Source organism: Haliotis rubra, unplaced genomic scaffold, assembly GCF_003918875.1.
Source record: "Haliotis rubra isolate DU_JTF1 unplaced genomic scaffold, ASM391887v1 Scf162, whole genome shotgun sequence".
In the NCBI taxonomy this organism is placed as follows: domain Eukaryota; kingdom Metazoa; phylum Mollusca; class Gastropoda; order Lepetellida; family Haliotidae; genus Haliotis; species Haliotis rubra.
In genome coordinates, this window is record NW_025765581.1 from 1,687,120 (window position 1) to 1,710,692 (window position 23,573).

General features: G+C 39.6%; 1 pseudogene; it reads right to left on the reverse strand.

Annotated features, from left to right (window-relative positions):
* Positions 1-8,138: 8,138 nt before the first annotated feature.
* On the reverse strand, positions 8,139-22,047 carry LOC124271677 (annotated as a pseudogene).
* Positions 22,048-23,573: the final 1,526 nt, after the last annotated feature.

Genomic DNA, 23,573 nt, shown 5'->3' on the forward strand with positions numbered 1-23,573 from the left:
AACGATCAATTTGCAACTCGCATCACCCCGCATGACATACCGTCAACCGTCACTTCACGTGTTAGTTTAAGTTTGAGTCGGCGCTATCGGTCACTTGACACGAAGTGGAATTTTCAGGCTTTCCCTCGACCTGACAGTGGTTACTACAGAAGTTAATGTTTATTGTTCCACCATAGATTGGGGCAGAGAATACTGAGTTGACAAACTCAGAACGAGCAGAATTTGGTGTCGGTAATGGCCTAGCATATACGCTAGCAGTGACTGCATTGGAATGTGACGCCATGGTTTGCGGAAGGGCAAGGTCACCATCACAGGAAATCATGTTACTCAGCTGACGGTGCTGGACAGTTGTGATACTAGAGTAATTGTTCACGCTCTGAATGTTTTTGTGTCCCGAAATCTGCATTATCTCAGTCCCAGCAACACCACTGGAACGAAGAGACTGAATCATGGTCTTTCTAGCTGAATGGTTTGTCAAACGTTTGCCGGTAATGCCAACTGAACTAGCCATTCTCCTCATTATGGATCCAAGTTTATTTTTGCCAACGGCACCGCGTTTAAACCAAGGATGGTTATCTTTTGGAGCTGACTTTGAATTTGTGGCCAAATAAAAAGGCGTGTCAGGAGAGCAGTAATCTCTAGGACGGAGACTGGCGTACAACCTGTACAGGGATACGGGACAGCGAGCGTCGTTAGTGGCCCATGCACGGGGAGCGACGTCTCGGACGTTGCGAATGTCACTGCCGGTGCGGGTTTTAGTTTGGCGTTCATTATACTCCAAGAACTGCCCTCCGTCAGAATCTGTTTTCACCTGAATGTCTCCCCATCTCATCAAGTGATGTGGTTTAACACTTCGGATGCCAAAATGCCTGGTATTGTTCCACCACAATGTGTTTAATATCCCCTCTGGATTACTGGGACCTAATTCTCCGGAATCGTAGAGTGTTTGGATTTCCTCTGGAGACAGACTTTCAGCCCTATTAGGTAAGTTGCCGAGCCCCTCACTCTTCAGGATCTTTTGTTTAGTTGATAGAACCTCGCGTACTTTGGAGAATTCCCTGTCATTAAGTAACGACTTTTTCGTACCCTCTACCTTTCAAATATCTGTCAAAACTGGACAGTTTTGATGTAAGTGTGAGCTGGGCTCATAATCCTCGCCATTAGATTTCTTTATTTCAATGAAAAGGTGCACAAAATGTCACACAGTTCTGGCGGGGTATAGTTTCAACTGGTCTTGTGTCGCCATTTGACTTCATGAACTTCATGAGAATGTTTATGTCATAGTCAGTCTTTCGCCAAGTGTTTTGATTCCGATTTTGTTGGATGTAACTGTCGATGTTTGAACAATCATAGCTGAAAGAACTTTCATCATTTACCTCCTCAAAGAAGTTATCTTTCATAAATTCTTCCAAAATATCCTCCGGTAGTGACAGCTGATCAATGCTAGTGGGAGGGGCCATTGATACAGTTTCAGGAACCACAGTAAGTCTGTGTCTGTGTACTTGCCTTATTTCCCCATCCAAAGTTTTGACATTAAAAACACTGAATGTTCCCAGAGGTTTAACGGTGGAAGTGACTCTCCCTCGAACTATTCCATCGATTTTCACGGAGTCATTAACACGAACGGGAGTGGCCATGTTTTCTCATGAGCAAAACAGCAAAACACAGCAGACGAACTTTTATCTATTTTCAAAAAACTGTAAATTAATTAGAATTTGTGATTGATACGTATACTAGTGTTCTTGTAGTTTTTAATATTTAACTTTTTATGTGTTTTTGTAATATTTCAAGTAATCACGATCATGTGAGATGTCTCGTTGTAGTAACATTTGTAGAATGAATGAATTCACGTGTTTGTTATGAATGAAAAAGTAGTTCCGTCACAACATGACCTAACTGAGAGGTCATCGGTTATCCAATCAAATCGTTAGAATCTCAGGTCAAGTCGTTACGACACAGGTCAACGCGATACGACACATGTGTGACGTACGAGATTAGTATGCAACTCCCATACGTTGACCACGTGGGTAATAAAATCGTTATTTAAGCCTTGACTGAAGTCTGTGACGTCATGGAATTCTGACGTCACTATGCTGTGATGACGAAGACACACTCCAGCGCAGTAATGACGGGCTGCAGGGAGCTCTGGGTTGGAGAGTTACGACAAAGAATGACAAAATACTAAAGACTAATGTATAATTAACCCCTCCATGTCTCGATTCCTCTTTTTCAACCTTCACTTTGAAATCGAATAAAATACAACATATATCACACACACGAAAACACTGTACAGTTTTGAATTCCTTGTTCCTTGGTAGTCCATTGTCATTTTAGATAAATTAGCCGCTAACTGCTGAAAATGAACCCTGAAAATTAGGTACATCGTAAATCCCACATTGTTTACTCACTACGGCATTGTTAGTGTATTTCTATTTTCAAAATATATACATAGGATATTTACTGTCGAATAGAATTTAGTGATCATGGGTATCTGTTTTAAGATAAATCATCAGTGTATTCTGAAACGTCGCCGATGACCCTGGAATCGTTTGGAATGTTTTCAAAAATACTCAAACACGAACGCCGAAACGAGCTTTTCCGCACATTCTGTAGTGTTTGTCCGTGAAGATTCGGGTTAGAGCTGCTCTTCGTTAGCCCATGCTTGTCGTATAAGAGGTGACTAACGAGATCGGGTGGTCAGGCTTGGTTGATGCATGCCATCGTATCCCAACAGTAGATCATGATGGGAATGACTGGATTGTCTGGTCGAGACTCGATTATTTACAGACCGACTCATAAAGCTGGAATATTGAAGTGTGCTGCCTTAAACAACAAACAACAAACAACAAACAAACAAAATCGCGTTTCGACAAGGCCGGACACGAGACGCCTATTACATGATATTACACACTCAGCTGCGACACATACATCCCTGAATTCTTCAAACACTTTAGAATCAGTGACTAAAGGGCATTGTCACCACAACGCGATTTGATTAAATCACAGGAAGTAGAAAAGCTCTACGTAGATGTAAAAACGAACGCTGTGCTGGGAAGAGTGAGTGAGTATGGTTTTAAGCCGCTTTTAGCAATATTCCAACAATATCACGGTGGACTGTGCTCGGACACAGGAAAAAACAAAACAGGAATTCAGACTTGACTCTATGGACAGTCTCCAAGTTCCTGCGGGTTGGACAGATGTGATGCTACGTGTGGGGCTATTGGCAATGTAAAGGTTTCAACGTTTCATGTTGTACATATTTACTTAGAGACTGGGAATTGATCTTTATCTGGAGAATCATCGCGTTCATAAAAAAGTCACTGTTCAGCAGTTAAACCACTGCGCAAATTGATCTCACCAAGGATATGCACGATATTTTTGAAAAACGATAATGAAAGTTGTAGTACCGGGATTTCCCGTATATAAGCCCAGGGCTTAATAATGGAAAATGACCCTTCTCGTTCACAAATAAAAAAAACAAGCATAATTAAGCCCAGGGCTTAAATTCGGGAAATGCTTGTAACTGAAGAAAATGATTCTAAGACACGATAAAATGGAATAATACAGAAACCTGAACTTTAGACAATCATCCAAGAATTGTCTTAGACCTGAACTTGAATGACACCCCCTCTTTTATATTTACATACTTTACTGTTCTCGAGGAATGTCCTATGTTATTATCATATTTTATTGCGACTGCGTTTGAGTCATATGGATTGAGATTGTCAGTATGGGTATATCAATCTTTATTTTTTTCAGTACTTAAAAGGCCACAGGCCTGTAGTACATTTAAAGTTTACATGAGTAGATAGAAATCATTTATAAATTCTTTTCTGTAACATTACTTTTTCTTAATCTCATAGCGAAATAGATGTACATTGCCAGATTCTGTAATATTGATGTGGTAGTATCTGTTAATAGTGAAATTAATAGTTAATAGTTGCCCTTTATAATACCAATTTTCTAATTTAGAGAGTTTGCCACCTTTCTTAAAGACGATAATTTTGGTTTTGTCTCTCTGTTTACACACAATTTATATTGGTCAGAAAATGTGTCTAATTCATCTATTTGTTTCTGTAAACCGCTAACAGTACTAGAAAATAGTACAATATCATCGGCAAAGAGTAACAGAAATAGTTGTATTGTATCTGGGTGTAGTTGAATCATGTGTCACATATTTGTATTGCTAATTCATTAATGAAAACGTAAAAGGAAAGGGCTTAAAATACAGCCTTGTCTAACACCTAGTTCACTAATGAAAGGTTCAGATAAGTCATGCTGATTCCTTACACACACTTTAACATTTTCGTATATACTCTTCAACATTTTATTCATTTTACTACTAAGACCGTGCGATTGTAGAAGTCTCCATAGTTTATCCCGCTGCACAGAATCGAAAGCCTTTGCAAAATCAACGAATAGTGCGTAGAACTTTCCACCTTTTGAGCTGAGGTATCTTTGTATTAGGCTATACAGTATAAAGATATTATCTGTTGTTGTATATCCTCCCTAAAGCCCGCTTGACCCTCGTATATCTGATCCATGACGTCAGTCCATTTAACTAATCTTTTGTTGATAATGTAAGTAAATAACTTGCCAAATATACTAAGTACAGTTATTCCACGGTAGTTATTGGTATCTTTAGGGTCACCCTGTTTATAGACTGGAACAAGAATGCCAACTGACCAAGATTCAGGAAAGTTCCCAGTGTCGAGGATAATATTGAAAATAAGCTCAAGATAAGGAAGTAAAAGATCAGATGAATGTTTGAAAATTCCGGGAGGATGTTGTCTAATCCTGGTGACTTGTTACACTTTAGATGTTGTATACTGTTAAGTATTTCATCTCTACTTATTGGGGCATCCAATATGTCGGGGCTACACCTGTAATATGAGTAGACTCAGTATCGTTCACATAGTCTTGTCTATTTGGATCTGGGTTGTTATCAGAGGTTGAGAATAATGACTGAAAGTAATTGAACCATTCGTCGATTTCAATGTTATTATTTTGGCTTTTCTTAGGATTTAGTGTTTTAAGTTCATACCAGAATTTTTTGGCATCATTTATATTATTTTCTAGGTTTTTTCTTTTCTGTTCCATAAATGCCTTTCTCTTTTCCTTGCAGGTTGTATTATATCTGTTTCTAGCTTTGTGATATCTCTCCAGGGATTGCAAGGTTTTATCTTTTCGGAAGGAGAAATTTACACCGTTCTTTTTTTAAATGATTACATTCTTCATCATACCAGATATTCGTACTATGTTTTTTCTGAAAAGGGCGTATCCGTCTTTTCATATCAAAAGCAGCTAGACACAATGCTTCTACGACATAATCTACACATTGACTTATATCAGTGAATGCTACATCAACAGATTTATCAAATAGGTCTTGTATATCATCCGATAGTAGATTATTTCTGAATTGCGACAACATCTTGCTATTCCAAACAAATTTGTATGCTTCATGATCAGATTTATATTTACCACTCATAGTCTTTGGCTGTACTGGTGGGTGATGCGCACGTAAATCTAAGGTTAACGGGAGGTGAGAGGACTCTGCTTTAGTAGGTATAGCAAAATCTAGCACTTTGTCAAATACATGTGCAGAAGCTAAGACATAGTCTATGACGCTTGTGCCATTTGTACCTATAAATGTAAAATCCCCTACTTTAAAATCTTTACCACATCTGCCATTCACAATATGGGTATAGAGTACCTGACCTCTCTCGGGACTCCATGTAAACATGAAAACTCAGTAACTAACGTGCACTACAAACGTGAAATATGCTGACGTTCGCCATGTGCTGTTGCAAAGGGACGTCACTCTAAACAATAAAATTTGAAATCTTATTTTGGGCCCATGGGCTGAATAACGGGGAAATATCCCGTTATTAAGCCCATGGGCGTAATTATGAGTGGGCTTAAATACGGGAAATCCTGGTACCTACACTCATGTGCCATATTAAAGTTCACAAAATGGCCGCTTTGATTCTTGCCAGCAGTAGCTGGTTCTTTTAACCAGAGACCATATAATATTATATGGTCTCTGTTTTAACTGAAAGTTTATTTCATCTTAGCAATAGTTATAGGGTATGAAATTTTAGGGGGTAACCATTTGACTTAACACCTGTTACATTTTGTAAACAAAAGGGGAATAACTCTCTAGTGCTTAGTATGACGTCTGCTCAAAGTGTCATGGCACCTAGAGGGAAAGATCTTACTGCCTATCAGAAAAAGCTCATATTAAGTTTGAATTCAGAAGGCAAGAGTGGAAGTGAAATAGGCAAAATAACTGGAATTAATAGGTTTACTGTCTGAAAGTTTCTGAAGAGGTTTTCTCCAGGAGGAAATACAGAAAATTGTCAGATAAGTGGCAGGAGAAGAACATCAACTGACACTAGTGACAGAGATACTAGGGCTTTATTGAAGATTGTTAAGTGTAATAGGAGGAAGTCTCTTCAGGATATATCTTCACTTTGGAACCAGACATCTCAAGTAAGACTATCCAAGAGGACAATACAAAGGCGTCTTCATGAAAATGGTTTTCATAGAAGAGTTGTGAAGAAGAAAACCACCATATCCTCTCAAAACAGGTTGAAGAGAAGAGCGGCTGAGCCTTTGCCAGAACACATTTGAGATGGAATGTAAATAGAGGTTGGTCTAGGGTAATATTTTCAGATGAGACTCAAGTTGTTGTAGGAAAAGATCAGAAAGTTTATGTTTGGAGGACTAATGAAGAAAAGTGGAAACTCCGGTGCCTTGGTGTGTAGATCTATAGAGATAAAAATGACCCACGTCTCAGTGTGATGTTCTGGGGGTGTTTTTGTTTTGAAGGCGTTGGAACCCTTGTCGATGTAGATGGCCATATCAACTCTACAAAGTATATAGATATACTGGACAGCAACCTTTGGCCAGTAATAGCCAAAGTTCCAGCATATCGGGGCTATGTATTTCAAGAGGACAATTTTCCTGTCCATGTTTCTAGACAAACAATTTGGTGGAAACGTGACAATGACATTCAGACAATGAATTGGCCCCCTCAGTCCCCAGACTGTAATATCATTGAAAATGTATGGAGAACTCTGAAAATCAGGCTACAAAGACAGTTACATGAAATAAAAACCAAGCAGGATCTGATAGATCACGTTCAAGGTATCTGGACATCACTTACTCCAGAGTACATAAAATCACTGTATTCTACTCTACCTAAGCGAATGAGGGCTGTACTTGCAGTAAATTGCTGTATTACTAAATACTGAAAATATCAGGTAAGTGGCTTCAGGCATTATTTTGAAATCAAACTTTATTTACATCTCATCACAGTTAGTTAAAATTACATGGCGGCCATTTTGTGAACTTTAATATGGCACTTGAGTGTATGTTGTACATTTAGTATGTTCCTGTGGGATCCATATGTGAGATACCTTTCGATACAGATTCTTGACAGATATTTGTACCCTTGTCAAGCCTTGATTTATGTTGTGAGTGCCACGTTTTGATACAGATTCTTGTAGGTTGTCAACACCCACGAAGTAATAAAAGTTTATCAATATTGTCTAGGTACATAATCTTTAAAGAGAGAACTCTTTATATGAGGAACACAATGTTTTGAGAGTATATATCCTTCATCACTTCTAAGGTTCCTCCATCCTCTAAGAATTACAGGGGCGACAGGTAGCTGAGTGGTTAAAGCATTCACCGAAGACCCGGGTTCCATTCCCCACATGGGTACAATGTGTGAAGCCTATTACTGGTGTCCCCCTCAGTGATATTGCTGGAATATTGCTAAAAGCGGCCTAAAACCATACTCACTCATTCACTCTTAAAATTACAACCTGCAAACATCCAGGTTAGAAATGGTTTTCAGCAACCCATACTTTTCATAAGAGTACAATAATGGAAATGAGTGGTGAGACTCGTTGACTTGATTGACACATGTCATTGTATCCCATTTGCACAAACCATTGCTCATGATGTTGGTCACTGGATTGTCTGGTCCAGACTCAAATATTTAAAGACCTCCACATATAGCTTGAATATTGCTGAGTGCGTTGTGAAATAACAAACATCTTAGAATTACAACTGATGAATGCAGAACAGCAAATGTCACACTTGTCCTGCAAATTGAAATGAACACAAAATTGGTTTGGTCACATTTATTGGCAATACATTGAACATGTCATATTTAGTGGTAGTAAATGATTCAAGAAAATGCTCAAGATTAGATCGTTTTGGCACTGTCAATAAAATGACTTTGTCTCAGCACTAAAATCTAAGTAAGACACATCACAGCACTGCTTAAACCTACACTTAGGTTTCTTAAAACAATTTATAAACAAATCGATATACATCCGGACATTTCTGCTGACCCACTGTCATGTACAATTTCCAGTATATAAAAAATAAATATAGGTCATGCTAGGTATAAAGGTAAGGTTATTTGGTTTATAACCCCAAATAAAGCATATTTTAATCCATAAACAATATACACATGCATTAATACTGAGTGTGTTTCAGTATAGAAACATTGTGTTAACAGTGCATCTAGTTTTGTGGCACAATTGATTAGGGAGAATTAAGTAAAAGATGACTAGAGTATCGTCTACATCAATACTAGTAATAACTAGTCTAAAGATATACTAACAGCTGCTGAATACCGGTTCATACTTTCATCTGAATGAAGATGTGATTAATTAATTTATCAGTTAACATGTCTGAGACTATCCAACAATACATGGTTCATTGAAAAACAATAAACTGTTGTTTTTATGATAACAATCCATTTCTGATATGATATATCACAATCTCCATGTATGTTAATAAAAGAAGCATTATTGCTTGACAGACTTCATCAATCCTATCTTTATCAATGGTAAATATTAACAAAAATATTGTAATCAGAGGCCTGAGGTGTTATTGTCCATCTCATCTTGTGAAATCTTGTAGCCCAATGTCATAGGTGCAGTGATAAACATTATTTAACTGAGGTAGTTATTGTTATTTGAAAACCTCTGAGAGCTGAGTTTCTGGAATGTATAGACACAAACCGCATAAATTACGACAGCACAAAAATTGTATAAATAAACAATGCCTTTCAGAAAGTGGTCAAATGAAACAAGTTATATTTGGGATTACCCTTTCTCAGGAAACTACAGATTCTAGTACTTTTCTTGGGTTAAGTCCCACCCGGGATTCGAACCCGCACTTTCAGAGTCAGGCACCTAATCACCACCACACAAAATCAGCCCCCTAACCTACTCAGCCACCGCAGCTTCCGAAATGGAAGTCGGACAACTACAGACAATTTGTGTACCCCTCTGATAAATGTAAATTGGCACTGGAAGCCATGGTGGCTTAGCAGGTTAGGCAGCTGACTTTGTGTGCTGGTGATTAGGTGCCTGACTTTGAGGGTGTGGGTTTGAATTCCAGATGGGACAACCCCCAAAAAGTACTAGCATATGTACTTCACTAAGAGTAAGAAAGTGTAATCCCAAACATAAGATATGTTACAAAAATTGTATATTACCCATGTCATTAACAAAACATTACCACTGAGGAATTATTGGTTGGTGACATGTTTTGCCTCAGACTTTTGCCTCTAAATGCATTCAGCCTGAATGCATAAAAGATTATTCCCTCATTATTCAATTGTTTGCAGCTTTAATCTCTTTGATAGCTTACATTTACATGCATTCTGCCAATTAGGTACTATATGATATCAAAACAGTCATGGACACTTATGACACATAATCTCCTCTGGAACTTATATATAATGTTTAATTTAATTCAAGTGAACTAAGCAAATACTTCAGAATATTTTTTTACAAGAATACTGAATACAAACATGTATTATCACCATTATGTCATTCTGAGACTATACATGAAAAAACTGACATCGACAGCTCCCTCTAATGATATAAACGCATCACCTGAAACACCCATATGTGTTGCCCCTCATTTAAATATATAAATAATACCATGATTGATAAACATAAGTACATAAAAGAATACTGACAAGCTAGAGTTCCCTCTAATGACATAAAAATACCAATCACCTGAAACACCCTTATGTGTTTCTCCCCCAATATAAAAATATAAAATATACCATGACTTATAAGCATAAATATGTAAGCATTAACAAAATTTAAAAGGTATGTGTATATAAGTACACTTAATTGATGACACCCTTGGATATATTTGTTCTCAACATCCAATTATAAACAATAAATATCTCATAAACTATCCTCATATCAAAGAAATGAATAAATAATGTTCCATAACTGATGATATGGAGAGACAATTTATAAAAATATATTTACCAAAAAATATATTTACCACCTGTGACAGTAATTATTTGAAGAATCTTCAAATTACACATCGAATAAGTTACATTCTAAAGGATTGACCTACAAACCAAAGACGACCCAAAACTTTATTCCCGAGGATTGAGTGATCAACAAAACAAGATCATCCAAGTCATAACACAAAGGATCCTGCAACCACCAAAGGAAGATCTCCAAATTAGTTTCAAAAGGATTGAGCACTAATCCAAAGAAGATCCAAGTTACAATTCAGTTATGAAGCAACTAAAACTGACTCATCTTCCAAAGAGCTGCAAGTTTCATCTATCTGATTGATTTTTAAAGTTAATCTTACAGAGCTGTCTCCAATAATATCTATTTTATTAATATAATAACATTATTTACAAGACAGATCAAGTAACATTTGAAAGGAGGTATAAGTACATATTAAAGGGACCTTGTTAATTAAAGTTGTTTGTTCAGTTAATCAATTACAGTTTATTCCAGGATGTAAACACAAAATCAGAGACAACCTAAACCACCCAAATCAAAGACTGAGTGTAGAGTAAGTTCTGTTTACTCCCACGGCCCCCACACCCCTCCATGTAGTTTGGGGTCACACTTGGGGTCAGGGTCTGGGTACCTGGGGGGTACTGCTGTTTTCTGGTAGTACTCTAGTCGGTCCAGAAGCTTCTTAACAATGCCTGGTTGTGATGCTGACAAGTCATTGTGTTCATTTGGGTCCTTTGCGATGTCAAACAGCCAAAGGTTCTTCGCCTTATCATCCTTGTCCACAACTGTATTCTTGCTGAGATGTGGCGGCGGAATCCAGCTGCTGTTTCCTGCGGACGAAAGAAGACTGTGTGACTGATGACATGGCAGTTGTAATACCTTAAGATTGTATTCAGAACCTTGTGGTCTGCATGGCTGCCATTACACACACAGCCAGGGGAGATCACTCTACTGGCATGTTTTACATTGATGCTACTTGTTGGCAACTATATATGCCTATAGTGATCCTTTGCTTGTTATTATCTTAAGTACTGGTACATTTCATCACAGAACTCATGTGTAAACCTTTATTTTATCAGCTTTATAGGAACTGGAACCATCTTCCAGGGGCAAGGGAGGTAACTGTCTACAAAAAGTCTAGTTTCCTCCCTTGCCCTACTAAGCTGGAAGTTTGCAGGTTGATCATAGCACTACCAGTGCTTATAGTAATTTATGTGCCTTCTATGTCCTGCTTGACCAATCAGATTCCTTCCTTGATATTACTTGCAAAAGTAAAAAAATGGCAGCACCCGTTCAAAACAATCTAATTGTTAATAAAGATTGTAATAAAACTGACTAGAGCCCCCTGATTAAAATCATGAAAAGATTGGAACTTTTCGGTTCACCAACCAGATGTCCATTTCATTACGGAATGCACAGATTGTTATTTCTGGGGAAAACGTTACTCTAAAATCCAAGCCTGGTTCGGCCAGTGTAAGTAAATTGGGTGGTCCAGCTGGGTTACTAGATAGATTAGAAAGTTGTCATCAACTCAGAACACACAGGCAACTACCTAACATCAACAGGGTCACAATGACCCATCACATGGTTCACAGCTAACCTGGGAAGGTGGACTGGGACAACAAGCACCAATTGTTGTCCAGGTATCGTCCCAAGCATGGTCCCAAGCAACCCATGCTGTAGGAGATGCTAGTGGATTAGATAGTTACTTGTTATACTGTTGTCACTGCTCACAATACCTCATGACAAGAACCTGGCCGTGCCCATTAAACTCCTGAGACTATTACAGGGAACCCATCCAAGGTACTTGGGATTCCAAGCTGCTAAAATGTGAATGGATACAGTTGTCACTGCTCACAGTACTCATGACAAGAACCTGGCCGTGCCCACTAAACTCCCGAGACTATTACTAAACAGGGTAGCTGCCATCAGGACTATGCCCCAAAACAGATGGAGAACTCCATTTGTTGTTGCCAAAATGTGAATGGATATGGTGCAGGGAAAGCAAGAATTGGAACTGGGTAGAATCTGGGATTTGAGCAGTGAGTGTCCACAAACCTGGATCTCCTGTGATGAGCTTCCAGTCTCCAACTCGTATAGCTGCTCTGATCCGTGTGTCGAAGGTGTTGTTAAAAAGCTTAGCTCCCTTGGGTTGTGTCAAGATGTCGATGTTGTGTAGGAGCTCCTGCCTCGGACTGGCTCCACCTTCACTGGAACAATGGCAAATTTAGAGTTGGTAACACGTTTGATATCCCCAAGTCATATTTGATATACAGTATTATCACGAGGTTCAAATTTATTATCTGGATCTGCTAGTGTTGGTAACATGTTTGATACCCTGAGTCATATTTCATATACAGTATTATCACGAGGTTCAAATGTATTATCTGGATCTGCTAGTGTTGGTAACATGTTTGATACCCCTGAGCCATGTTTGATATACAGTATTATGTTCAAATGTATTATCTGGATCCTAGTGTTGGTAGCCATCCCTGAGTCATATTTGATATACAGTATTATCACAAGGTTCAAATGTATTATCTGGATCTGCTAGTGTTGGTAACATGTTTGATTTCCCCAAGTCATATTTGATATACAGTATTATCACAAGGTTCAAATGTATTATCTGCATCTGCTAGTGTTGGTAACATGTTTGATACCCCTGAGTCATATTTGATATACAGTATTATCACAAGGTTCAAATGTATTATCTGCATCTGCTAGTGTTGGTAACATGTTTGATACCCCTGAGTCATATTTGATATACAGTATTATCATGTCTGCTAGTGTTGGTAAAGGTTCAAATGTATTATCTGCATCTGCTAGTGTTGGTTACATTAATACAAGACAAATCTTATGGATAACATGTTGGAAACCCCTGAGCCATGTTTGATATTATACAATTATAGACTCTTGTAGAGGTCGATATCGGTTTTTATTGACCTAAGTAAAACAATATCGACCGAACTAGCTCGGTCGATATTGTTTTTCTCAGGTCAATAAAAAACGATATCGACCTCTACAAGAGTCTATAATTGTTTTATTATATAATGAAAGAGAAACGGGTTTTAACATAAACTTTTAATGCACACACTGTGCCATCTATCCGAGTGATCTGATTGGCTGAAAAGCGCGGGAAACCCCTTCGTACGGGATTCCTTGTTTATTTTTAGTAACCCAAGTCAATATCGTAATTTATCAGAAAACTCAAGTCAATATCGTGTTTTGTAGTCAATCATGTGACGGTCTTTTGACCAATCGTGGTACAGGAAAAATACTACCTATATAATAAACATTATTATCATGTGTGATATTGATATGTTACATTATCACAATATGATACATGTATTAAGACTAGTAATTTTGGTTGAAATGTATACAGGCATAACAAACTATGGTAACTATGACAAACTAGAACTTGTCGTCCCTTTAAGTTCATTATAACCAAAGTGTATTGTACTATGTAAAGATTAAAGGGAAACTACTCTACTTGATGATTACAAAGGTAATGCATGAGTGACACTGTGTAACCATGGTGACATTTTAAAAAGATTTCGTAAAAATTTGGAAAATATTAGTTTTTCAATAAAGAGTGAAGCTGAATTTTTGGTTTAGTTTTGTGTTCAACACCAGATGTTTGCCTTTGAATAATAAAATTTGGAGCAGAAATAGAAACCATGGTAACACCGTGACCCACAAACCACTCAGTTTGGGTACACTTACACACAATCAACCAGTCTGTATAAGGTAGCCTCTTACAACCGCTAAATGACAAAAAAACAAAGCAAAAACAACACTCAACACTCCTCTACATTCATTTCAGCCATTTGTCCTTTGCTTGAATGAAAATATTTTGAAAAAAATTAAAAATATTTTTATCTACAGAACAAATCCAAATGGGGCCCAGAACAATCCTTAGTTTCAATCTAGACTTGCCAATGATTCTAGACTTGAGTTGGTCTCCTATTTAATTTATTCTACAGGCTGTGGGAGACAGACTAGCTCTATGCAATATTTTCATCTTATACTCATCAGATTTTGTTGATTATGATGATTTTGAGATCATACGTATGCTTTTCGACATTATGAGTATTTCACACATGGGATATGGTTGATTTATTGGAAATTCTATATAAATACTAGCATACCTGATGGTCTTCCATTGGTCAAACCCATCCAGAGGCTTTGTTCCATTGGTGTTCCCGCCAGCCACACCCACCAATGTTGGGAACCAATCAGAGACATGGATCAGTTGATTATTGACAGTTCCTTTGTTCTTCAGCATATCACCATACACAAAGCCCACACCATGGAATCCCCCTTCCCATAACGACCCCTTCCAACCCCTCAGTGGCCAGTTGTTTCCCCCTGCGAGGATTTGACCGCCATTGTCTGAAAAACAAGTAGTTCATGATTAATTACTCGCATAACTCTACTGCATCATCAGCAAAAACACTTCTAGTTTTCAGACCCGTGAAGATCCAAGCTAGAATTGGTCTTCAGTAGCCCATGCTTGTCGTAAGACGGGATCGGGTGGTCAGGCTCGCTGATTTTGCTGACACATGTCATAGTATCCCAATTGCGTAGATCAATGCTCATGCTGTTGATCACTGGATTGTGTGGTCCAGACATGATTATTTACAGACCGCTGTATAGCTGGGATATTGCTGACTAAACTAAACTCACTCACTCACTCTAGTTTTCAAGCTAAAAAAGGCCAGCTAAGATCCGGGTTAGAATTGGTCTTCAGCAATTAATGCTTGTCGTAAAATGTGATCGGGTAGTTGATGCATGTCTTCGTATGTAGATCGATGCTCTTAATATCAATCACTGGATTGTCTGGGCCAGACTTGATTATTTACAGACTGAAACCATACAGTTCGTATATTGCTGAGTGAGACCGCCTCCGTGGTATAGTGGTTAGAGCGTCTGCCCGGAGAGCGGAAGATCGCAGGTTCGATCCCCGACCGCGTCACACCAAAAGACGTTTATATATGGTACTTGTTGGTCCCTGCCTGGCGCGCTTGGCATTAATGGGTACAACAAGGACTGGGCGGCTCGGAGTCAGTATAATGTGTCTGAGTGAGGTATTCATGCTTCACTGCGACATGGTATCTCAGGCGGCTAGCACTATAAAACCAGCTTAAGTCTGGGCTAGTACAAGCAGCCGCACATACACATACACATGCATGCATGTCGTCATATGAGCGAAATATTCTCAAGCACGACGTTAAACCCAATTTCACCTCACTTCACCTCACCTATTGCTGAGTGCTGCGTAAAACATATACAATGATCTTTTCTCCACTTAGGTCTGACAATTATCCCTATGTTGGATTCAGCTGGAATGAAACATTACTTACCTGTGGAGAAGACAATGAGGGTATTCTCCAGCTGGCCAGTAGCATTGAGAGCTGCAGTGATGTTTCCGATCCCCTCGTCCATACATGCAGTCATCCCTTGAAGTTGAAAACATGGAAATCAAGTAATATTGTTGAATGGGAATGGTGCAACAGCCGCAGTATAGCCTGGCCAGCCTGGGGCATACCAGTTGTGCGTTCACATTCACAAAAGAGCGTGGTGCATGCACCCCACATGGTACACTACAGAAACAAGCAGATGCATCAGGTTAGACCCAGCCATTATGGTATGCACCAATATCATCTACCTTGTGCAACCCAGTTTCATAATAATTCATTTCTCCATGCGAAGCTTCTTTGTTTGCTCAGTATAATTGAACACACTACATTATTATTATATTATTATGCCATTCATAAACACTACAGGTTCCAAATGTAAAGTTTCTTTTCTTGCTCAGTATAATTGAACACACTACAATATTATTATATTATTATGCCATTCATAAACACTACAGGTTCCAAATGTAAAGTTTCTTTTCTTGCTCAGTATAACTGAATACACTACATTTTTTTTATATTATTATGCCATTCATAAACACTACAGGTTCCAAATGTAAAGTTTCTTTTCTTGCTCAGTATAATTGAACACACTACATTATTATTATATTATTATGCCATTCATAAACACTACAGGTTCCAAATGTAAAGTTTCTTTTTTTGCTCAGTATAATTGAATACACTACATTATTATTATGCCATTCATAAACACTACAGATGACAGGCTATCCTTATTGTTAAAGGTTTTACTTGTCACGCTGAAGGCCAGATTTATTTGTTTCTGCCCATAGTACAAGTGAAGCTATTTCTGGTGTCGATCCTGTTATCCTCCAAAGATACAGCTGACATATCCCTAAAAGTAGAATAAAACACAACGTACTCTATGTGGGGAGAAACAAGCCACACACTGGACTACCAACTGAATATGTCAGGTTTAACAGTGACTATATTACCGGCAAAACTGCGCCTGTCCTTGTCCTTGATGTGGTTGTACGGAGTCAGATATTTGTCTGGGACCTGCAGCGGTGCGTGTGTTGACTGATAAGCCAGGTACAGGAAAAATGGCTGCAAACAAAAAACAAAGCAGTGAGTGAGTTCAAATTTAATGTTGCATAAGCTTTAGTTTCTGTCATATAGCGACAAGACCAAATTAACACATGCAGACAGGTCCATTATATACACAATATCACACTTGAAAGCAATTTTTATAAACACATTTTAACAATGGAATATTAATTACAATTTAAAACATGAACTATAACAATATTATTTATTTTTAAATATGGGCTATAAAATTATTATGTACAATTTAAAACATGGACCACCAGGAGTCCAGATTCCAAATCCCATAAAGCATGTTTGGAACATTATGAGATCCTCCAATACAAATCTGAATGTATTACAACAAGCCCTCCATGAAGAATAGAATACCAAACCACAATGTCAAATTAAATGTCTGATATAGTCAATGAGAAGGGTCTGGGATATTGACAAAATATTGGGTGTTGCGATACTTTTTTCCATGTGTATACTATGAGATGCCAGCAAAATATGCTTGACTATGGGCCTTTTATCACAAGTGAAGCTCCAGTCACAGTTAAAGACAATCAAACTGGCTGACAAAGTCAACACACATACACTGACGTTAATTTCAAGATTTAAACTGAAATTGAAATGAAATGAAACATTCTCGATGGAACTTGCACCTACTTTGGACTCATCATGATCCTTGATCACACTGATAGCCCTCTCCGTAAACAGATGCGTTGAATAGTGGCCAGTCTCATTGAAAACTGGGGTTGTATTGTTATGCAGGTCAAGGCCACAATACATATAATTGGCATCGTGGTTGTCGCGCAACGTTTGTGTGTGAAGTAGTCCTCGCTGCCAGTCAGGTACCCTGCAAGTTGTTAAGAGTAAGTATATAAAGGGGTAAGTAAAATTAAAAGGTGATGTTTAGTAAATGAATCTATATACTACTGGTAAATACATGTTGTAATATGTTTAGACAAGTTATGAGTGAGTGAGGGTTGACACAGCTTTAGGCAATATTCCAGCAATAGCATTGCACCATGTGGAGAATTGAAACCGGGTCTTTGGCTTGACGAGTGATGCATTATAACCACTGTGCTACCCTATGCTCCCTACAGTGACATACATGTCCATCACTAGCCACTGCTACAGTGACATACATATCCATCACTAGCCACTGCTACAGTGACATACATATCCATTACTAGCCACTGCTACAGTGACATACATATCCATCACTAGCCACTGCTACAGTGACATACATATCCATAGCCACTGCTGCAGTCACATACATATCCATCACTAGCCACTGCTACGGTGACATACATGTCCATCACTAGCCACTGCTACAGTGATGTACATATCCATCACTAGCCACTGCTACGGTGACATACATGTCCATTACTAGCCACTGCTACAGTCACATACATATCCATCACTAGCCACTGCTACAGTGACATACATATCCATCACTAGCCACTGCTACAGTGACATACATTATCCATCACTAGTCACTGCTACAGTGACATACATATCCATCACTAGCCACTGCTACAGTGACATACATATCCATCACTAGCCACTGCTACAGTGACATACATGTCCATCACTAGCCACTGCTACAGTCACATACATATCCATCACTAGCCACTGCTACAGTGACATACATATCCATCACTAGCCACTGCTACAGTGACATACATATCCATCACTAGCCACTGCTACAGTGACATACATGTCCATCACTAGCCACTGCTACAGTCACATACATATCCATCACTAGCCACTGCTACAGTGACATACATATCCATCACTAGCCACTGCTACAGTGACATACATATCCATCACTAGCCACTGCTGCGGTCACATACATATCCATCACTAGCCACTGCTACAGTGACATACATATCCATCACTAGCCACTGCTGCAGTGACATACATATCCATCACTAGCCACTGCTGCAGTCACATACATATCCATCACTAGCAGCTGCTACAGTGACATACATGTCCATCACTAGCAACTGCTACAGTGACATACATATCCATTACTAGCCACTGCTGCGGTGACATACATGTCCATTACTAGCCACAGCTACAGTGACATACATATCCATCACTAGCCACTGCTACAGTCACATACATATCCATCACTAGCCACTGCTGCAGTGACATACATGTCCATTACTAGCCACTGCTGCAGTGACATACATGTCCATTACTAGCCACAGCTACAGTGACATACATATCCATCACTAGCCACTGCTACAGTGACATACATGTCCATCACTAGCCACTGCTACAGTGACATACATATCCATCACTAGCCACTGCTACAGTGACATACATATCCATCACTAGCCACTGCTACAGTGACATACATATCCATCACTAGCCACTGCTACAGTGACATACATATCCATCACTAGCCACTGCTACAGTGACATACATGTCCATCACTAGCCACTGCCACAGTGACATACATGTCCATCACTAGCCACTGCTACAGTGACATACATATCCATCACTAGCCACTGCTACAGTGACATACATATCCATCACTAGCCACTGCTACAGTGACATACATATCCATCACTAGCCACTGCTACAGTGACATACATGTCCATCACTAGCCACTGCTGCAGTGACATACATGTCCATTACTAGCAACTGCTACGGTGACATACATGTCCATCACTAGCCACTGCTACAGTGACATACATGTCCATTACTAGCAACTGCTACAGTGACATACATATCCATCACTAGCACTAGCCACTGCTGCGGTGACATACATGTCCATTACTAGCCACTGCTGCAGTGACATACATGTCCATTACTAGCCACAGCTACAGTGACATACATATCCATCACTAGCCACTGCTACAGTCACATACATATCCATCACTAGCCACTGCTACAGTGACATACATATCCATCACTAGCCACTGCTACAGTGACATACATGTCCATTACTAGCAACTGCTACAGTGACATACATATCCATCACTAGCCACTGCTACAGTGACATACATATCCATCACTAGCCACTGCTACAGTGACATACATATCCATCACTAGCCACTGCTACAGTCACATACATATCCATCACTAGCCACTGCTGCAGTGACATACATATCCATCACTAGCCACTGCTACAGTTTAGACCATGAAACTCTCTATTAGAATTGGTCTTCATCTACCTAGGCTTTTATTACAGCATCTAACGGAATTAGGTCGCTGACTTGGTTAACACGCCATCATATTCGTATTCATATTGTATATATCAAATGTTCATGATGTCAATCACAGGATTGTCTAGTCCACACTTTATATTACAGGAATACGTACAGGCTTCCATGATATAGCTGGAATATTGCTGAGTGCCATAAACAAATAAACAAACAAACAAACAATTGACATCTTTCCTCACCATAGTATGAATCAAATCCCCGATTGGTAGGCAAGTAGTCATCTTTGTAAAGCCCAGATGCCATTTGCCGACAGCGTGGGTGGAGTAGCCGGCCTGTTTGATTTTGTCGGCTACTGTGGGGCTGTCTAGCGGGAGGCCATTGGGCTGAGTGGCCCAGATGATACCGTGTTGTAAACCTGTGTGAATCTGAAAACAGACTAAAGTCATGAACACACATGCCATTTAGAAAGTGGTCAAATGTAACACATGTTATATTTGTATATTATTTTAAACACTTTCTCAGTAAAGTACAGATTCTAGTACTTTTGTTGGGTTGAGTCCAGTGAGCAAAATAGTTTCCAGATGTTGCTAGCCAGTCGGGCTAGCAGTATGCCTGAAAGTTACTAGCCCATAAAATACTTCACTAGCCCGAAATTTGAATATAGACACAGGTTTCATCATTAAGCTGCTAATATGATGAACATATTTATCAGGCCATCATTTTGCATGATTTTAAAGTGTGTTATAACTTAACAAGTCTGAGCGAGTGATATAGTTACAAAATGACCCACATGAAAATTCACAAGCCAGCCGGGCCAGTGATTGAGGAGATTTACTGGCCTGACCGAATTTAAACTAGCCACAGGCTAGTGGGCCAGTGGCTTAGTCACACACTGTTTGAGTCCCATCCAGGATTCGAACCCAGACCATCAGAGTCAGGCATCTAATCACCAGCTCACAAAGTCAGCCACCTAATCACTCAGCCACCGGGGATCCCAAGTGGAAGTCGACAACTAGTAGTCTAGACCACGGACTTTGTGTACCCCTCTGATAAGTGTAAATTGTCACGTCTCCCTGCAGAAAGGCTGGGCAGTGGGGAAAATAATGTGGTTCAGTGACTGTGAGACAGACTAATTAAATCTATTCTCACCAACGGGCTAGAAGAATGTATACATAAGACACTCTGAGAGTTATACAACAGATGATACAATAGAAATTCTGTAGAGATATTTAGCTTATGTAATTTAATTCAGAGAAGTTATGACCAGGAGTATTGTAGATAACAGTTTCTTAATTAAGTATATTGATACATAGTGTTTCTGGGCTACTTGCTGCTTCATCAGGTGAATGACAAGAATACCCGGTATGTAAATATCCCTTTTATCTGTGTCCAATTAAAAGGGTGGAGGTGGGAGCTAGTGTTGGGGGAAGGAACACCCAAATATATTGAATGTGGGGGAGGGTAAAAAATACACATTTGGGGTGGAGGATGGGGTTGGCGAATCTGATTTTGCATTTTTTAAATGACAAGCATTGGGGGCAGGGTGTCGGTGGGATGGGGGCCTTATTTTCTGTTCATCAATGCACCAAAAACATCTGAACCATCTGTCAGTTAAGTCCACGGGAGTGAATGAATGACAGGTTGTAGAATACATAGTTTATAACTGGTAAGGGTAGGACTGACTCACCTGGTACCTCCCTGACATGAACTGGGACCGTGTCGGGGTGCAGATAGGCTGGACATAGTAGTTTTCCAGCTTCACGCCAGCCGCGGCTAACTTGTCAAGATTTGGTGTTTTTATCTCCGACTTGTGGTACCCGATATCATGGAATCCGTAATCGTCAGCGAGGATGAAAATAATGTTCGGGCGACTTGACTTCGCTGACAAAACAGTGCAACATACACATAGCAGCAACACTTCTGCAAGATGCATGGCTGTCACGAAACTGCTGAAGATCCAGATGTGTCGAACGCCTACATTTCGGAGCAGGTCACTGGTGATCATGTGACAATGTTTGATCATGTGACTCGTGCGAACTCCTCAACAGTGCTGCTCCATTTACACTGTTGTGATGAGTATGGCAACCGCGGGATAATATTTCAGATAAACCAGGGATGATCTACAGTCTTCTATTCTCCCTGGATAAACAGTAGAGCTGCGCAATATAACCGGTTTACCGGTATTAACCGGTTCAGACATGAAAACGATACGTATTGCGATACGCTGATCGAAAACCGGTATTTTGACATGCATTCGGAAAACTTCGTAACAATAGGAAACCTTGATGATCGTGGCAACTGTGGTAATGGTGGTGGGAATGATCATGGTGAAAATTACATTTAACTGAGAAAAGCAATATTTATGGATGTCAACTTCTATATTGTGAATGAAGTTGACATCCATAAATCTTGCTTTTCTTATGCATACCACTTCTACATGCCCTTCAAAGATTATTCATTTAACCAGGGATACTCTTATATAGTCTCCCTGATTTAACTGGTTTCTTAGGTGCAATGTGCAAGGTGCAAATGTGCAATGGAGATGACTTGGGACCGTCACAGTCCACGATCAGCTGTGTCATCAATGATACATTGAATGCTTTGACATCACCATCTACCGTGAAGCAGTTCATACAATTCCCAGCTCATGTGCGTGGAATACAAAGAAAACAAGCAGCCTTCATGAACATAGCAGCTTTCCCAGGCGTCATTGACGGTACACACGTACGAATAATTGCACCGCGAGATCATGAGGCAGAATACGTGAACCGAAAACATTATCACAGCGTCAACACACAGATTGTATTCGATGCCGATTATTACATTTTGGATGTGATCGCGAAGTGGCCTGGTTCTACCCATGACGCTCGCATATTAAACGAGAGTGGACTGAAAGTGCTGTTTGAGAGGAACACGATTATGCCTGGTTAGTCTCTGAATCTATATAATAAATCCATTTAAATTGAAAAGGAGCTCCAGGGATACCTGGGGAAATCTTGGCAGTGTAGGGGAAATAATGTGGTTCAGGAACTGTGAGCCAGGGTGAAAGTGCTCTTCACGCAACCGCTTGGCTTCTTGTAACGACACATATACTATTCCCAAAAAGAAAGGCATAACCCAGAAATCTGTTGCGAAAATGTTGTATTTTTAAACAAGTATAACTCGTCCACAAATAGACTTCAGTGCATGAATTTTTACATCAGTTTAGAAGAAGGTAATGTCTATACAACCAAGTGGATAATTTTAGATAATGGAGACGTTGAGCGCGATGGTGACCACGTAGCATGGTCCCGACGTCGGGTCTCCTGGCTCTCAGTCCAATCTCTCTCAACGTGTTCCGTACAGTTTGACCGGATATCCTCCGAAGTCCAGGCACCCTGTCTGCTGTGCTCTCACCCGTGGCAGTACGACCACGCAAATGTAGTACCCGGATGGCCTGCAGTGGTGGCTCGAGGTCTGCCTGTACAGGGACGGTCATTTGTTATATCTGTTTGGTTGTAACGAGATGCAAGCAGTGATAGCGTGCTCAGATTAACATTCAGACGCCTGGCAACAGAAAATTTGTAATCTCCAGCGTGCATTCTTTCAATGGCGATGTTCCGTGTCGCAGCGTCAAGACG